The sequence below is a fragment of the Peromyscus eremicus genome, chromosome 1 (assembly GCF_949786415.1).
Source record: "Peromyscus eremicus chromosome 1, PerEre_H2_v1, whole genome shotgun sequence".
NCBI classification, from domain to species: Eukaryota; Metazoa; Chordata; class Mammalia; order Rodentia; family Cricetidae; genus Peromyscus; species Peromyscus eremicus.
This window is the reverse complement of record NC_081416.1, coordinates 175,303,682-175,308,392: the sequence shown is the minus strand read 5'-3', so window position 1 is coordinate 175,308,392 and position 4,711 is coordinate 175,303,682. Positions and strand designations below refer to the sequence as shown.

Sequence of the window (4,711 nt, the reverse complement as noted above, 5' to 3'; positions counted from 1 at the left end):
TGATACTTCTCCATCCTCACAGATGCAGCAGGGTAGGTATATTGGCATCAATTTCCTGGAAATGGGCCTGGCATCTCAGCAAGGAAACAGTGCCAGGAAGATAGACCTTTGAAAAGCATCCAGGGATGTTGTGTTTTTATGTGTCCAGTGTTGGATGATGTGTATCCTAAATAATGTCAAGTGTCCTATATATACGATCATCATATGAGCCAGCCAATGCATAAATAGAGAACATACTTATGACACTGTTCTGACAAACATTTCAGTGAATTCATAGGTCAGTCAGTATCAGTGTTCCCAAATATTGCATGGTGTTCATTAGAAAATTGGTATCATTGTTATTCCATGATTTTCATGTGCAGATGTCAGCTGCCGTTCAACCAACAAAATTAAACCATTCTCATTTTTGTTTGTGATATATACTTTTTAAGACTTAAAACTAATAACCATGAATTGCATGGGATTTCTCAGGGAACCCATCACTGGGAACTCAGTGGTATATAGCAAAATCCAATAGTGTAAGATTTTAAGTGGCGTCCATGTATAAAAGTCTATTGTGTATATATTGATTATTTAATCAAGGGCTGTTAATTGATCATGTGCGTGATTTTCATGGTGATGCTCCTAAGAATACTACTGTATTATACACTTCAAATTTCTTCAGTAACCAAAGGAAATTTACTTTGGTGTTGTGTTGGTTTGAATAGTTAGGTATATTCCCCACAAACCCATGTGTTTGAAATCTTGGACTATAGGTAGTGACACTGTTAGGAGGTGTGGCATTTTTGGAGCAGGTGTGGTCTTGTTGGAAGAAGAGTGTCATTGTGGGTCAGGCTTTGAGTTCTATATGCTCAAGTTATGCCCAGTGTGGGACTGAGTTCACTTCCAGTTGCCTGTGGATCCTGATGAAGAAATCTCAGCTACCTCTCCAGCTCCATATCTGCCAGCACTCTGACATGTTTCCCACCATGGAGATAATGGACTCAACCTCTGAAACTGTAAGACAGCCTCAATTAAATATTTTCCTTTATCAGGGTCATAGTGTGTCTTCACAGCAATGGAAACTCTGACTAAGACAGAAGTTATTCTTAGGCCTGGAGTTATTGCCATGCACTTTTGTATTTCTTCTTCTTAAGCAGATGTGATCAGTTTGGCACAGCATTGGGTGTTACATTCAGGTACATTGCCACGATAAGAGGTTAATCTACAAACAAGCCCAAGCTTGGTATTTCATCCTTTATTTTTCATTTTATTTCCTTTTATTTTTAGTTAGCTTCAATGTACCCAGTTTCTTTAAGGCTTCTTCATATTTAATGTTTTAGTTGAAACAATCCTTCCTCTCCGCACCTCACTGCTCCTTTTCCATCTTATCCATTGCATGCACATTATGTTCCTTCTGTTCTCAGACCTTTTGTGCTTTCTTTCCTTCCACAGCCTCTCTCATGCAGACTCTTTTTAACTCTCTTATGACCCAATTCTAGTTTGTTGGGATCAACATACGTTTGTTCCACATAAACATGTGTTTCTTACGCCTATAACTAATGAAACCACGTTGAGAGAGATAATACGCCAGTTACCTTACTGGGACTGTCCTACCTCACTGAATAGAATGCTTTCTATATTCTGCTGTAGCCATCCCCTAGGGTGTTCCACAATACAAGTGAATGGAAAGTGTGTACTGCTAGTATCTAGTAGTTCTTAATGTTATAGCTCTTATATCCAGTTTATTTTAACTTTTTCAGGTCCCAAGAATCTTACCCAATTTTATTCCAGTTCTTGATTGTTTAGTTGAATGTCGTTGCATGGCTGATGATTACATGGAGCAATTCTGCCTTATCTGGGACTGTATGGTTCAGCTTGGTATTGATTTACAGATGTTTCTGCCTACTTCTTCAAGGTAATCTCAGCTACCTAAGAGGATTTCAGACACCTTCTCCCACAGGAAGAGAGTATGGTTTGCTGAGAGTTTACTCTGACATCACTTCACTGATGGACTGTCTAACATATTGCTTTTTTTTACTATCATTTTCTCTCTCAGCCAATGGAGGGGTACATGATTATCCCATACACAGTTTCAACTGAGGCACAGAATATTATTCCAGTAGCCATCATTCATAATATATTGTACTTCCCCTTGCCATTTATGGTAGTGTTTTTTTTTTGCCTTACACTATGCTGTTGTGTATTCTTTGAGATTTTATCACATCTGATACCCACTTCTCTCTAACAGCCCAGAAAGTGTGCGCATACGTGTGTTTGTCTATGTTTTATGAATTTTATGAATACATGTCTGAAAGTGATGTCAGTTGTCACTTAAAGACTCATTCTAATGCATTTTGTGCTTTTAATAATTTTTCCTTATCTAAAACTATTGTAGGGTAAAGGCCCAAAGACAACGCAGCATGAACAAAGTCCAAAATGAGATTCTGTATTAAGTGGATTTGGTTACTACATGGAGGAAAAACACTTCGCACAGTGAAGATTGAAATTAATTTTTCAGATGTTTTAAAGGCAAACATACCAGAACACTTATAACTGATTTGCTGTTGTCAGGGATTTGTGTGGATAAAGCAATCAAGCACTTAAAAGAAGTTAAAAACATTCAGTTTTGTGGGGCACTTTGACTCCCATTTTGTAGAACAGAGTTGAGTACTTTCCAAGAGACTTTTCATAGAGGAAGTAGAAAAGGGAGAGTTAGTTTCAGCTTAAAGAAAAGATAGCTCCACCTGAGTCAGGATGAGCTGAGGGAACTCTGGCCACGTCAAAAGACCATAGACATGTTCTTTGTGGTATTATAGTTTCCTCACTCTATAATCTTCTATTTTTAGATGAGATAAACATTAAGCATTGATATATTTAATCTGTGTCAACATTATTGAAATTGTTTTCTTTTATGCCATGACTAGAAAATATCAAGATATTCGGAAAATCTTGCATTATATTTGTTCTATGGGCTGTCATTTTTCACTGTCTCTCATGGGCCCATGTCACATCATCGTGAATGTTTCATTTTCTATGAAACTTGTTGGCTCTCATTCCATCGTTATGGACATCCTGAGTTATTGCTCATTCTCATAGTGATTGATATACATGGAAAGTAACTAAACTTGTCAAACTTTTGAGGAAGAGGTCTGTTTAAGTGTTCAGACTGGCCTTGAACACCTTAGCTTCAAAGTACTTTTGTTTCAGTCTTCCAGTAGTCCAATCAATTAAAGGCTTTTCCTCCACTGCAGGTTGTAAATATTTGTCAGTATTTTTCTGACCAGATGAATTGTGTGTCTATATTCTGAAGGTAATTGTACCAAATCACATAATGGACTTCTGGAATATGGCAATGAGAATTCTTTTCTTATCACAAATTTCATCTGGAATGTTGGGAAACTCCTCTCTAATTTTCTACTATCTCATCCTTTACTGTAGAGAATGCACATTAAAGCCCACAGATTTGATTCTCATGCACCTAATGGCAGCCAACGCCTTGATCATTCTCTCTGCAGGAGTGCCCCAAACAATGGCAGTATGGGGACTTAAACATTTCTTGGATGATTTTGAATGCAGGCTCCTATTGTACATTCAAGCATTTGTCAGGAGTGTGTCCACTGGCATCATCTGCCTCTTGAGTGTGTTTCAGGCCTTGACCATTAGTCCCAGGAAGTCCTGTTGGAAGGATCAAAAAGTGAAAGTTGAGAAGAACGTTGGCTGTCACATTTACCTCTTCTGGATCCTGTACATGTTGATAAATTTCATTCCTATTGCATACACATTTGTCAACAGGAATAGCAAAAATGTGACAAGAAGATGAGACTTTGAATACTGTTCCATCGTAGTTCAATATGAAATTTCTGAATATCTCTATGCAGCCGTGGTGGTGTTCCCTGAAGTCTTCTTTTCTGTGTTCATGGCCTGGTCTAGTGGATCCATGATTGTCATTCTTTACAGACATAAACAGAGGGTCCAACACATCCGTAGCACTCATGGTTCCAGCAGAAATTCCCCTGAATCCAGAGTCACCAAGAACTTTCTGATCCTAGTATCTACCTTTCTGGCTTTTAATACTTTCTTCTCCATCTTAAGAGGCTTCATTAGTCTTTTGTATTATCAAAATTGGTGGCTGATAAACATCAATTGCTTAAATTCCCTCTGTTTTCCATCTTTTGTACCCTTTTATTTTCATGGATCATTACTCTATTGTATCCAAGCACTGTTTGTTCTGGATCAGGAATAAAAAGAATGTAATCTCATTTTAACTGTGGAAATATGTTTTGCTTGGTACTTAGTTGTTTACACACCTTTCACACTCAAAAGGTCAATACAGGAATTTAAATTGGTAAATTTTTGTCTTTTTAGGAGTAGCTGAATTGATTATGGCCATTTGTTAGGTGATTAAATAGCAGCCTGCAGGATCAAATCCTAATGTGTGAGGCCCATTGTACTCTTCTACTTGAAGGGCTGAGAGTCTTCCCTCTCTAATTTTCTACTATCTCATCCTTTACTGTAGAGAATGCACATTAAAGTCCACAGATTTGATTCTCATGCACCTAATGGCAGCCAATGCCTTGATCATTCTGTCTGCAGGAGTGTTCCCTGAAGTCCACCTGATACACTAAGGAGCCAGCCAAAAGCTGCCAATAGAATATCTTTTATGTGGCTTTCATTCTGTCTGGGAATCTTGGCTGCTTGGTGATTTCACAGGTAGGTCTCTTTCCTATAT

General features: G+C 38.0%; 1 pseudogene; it reads left to right on the top strand.

Moving 5' to 3' along the window:
* Window positions 1–3,313: 3,313 nt before the first annotated feature.
* Window positions 3,314–4,247, top strand: LOC131898770 (vomeronasal type-1 receptor 4-like; annotated as a pseudogene).
* The last annotated feature ends 464 nt before the right edge of the window (window positions 4,248–4,711 follow it).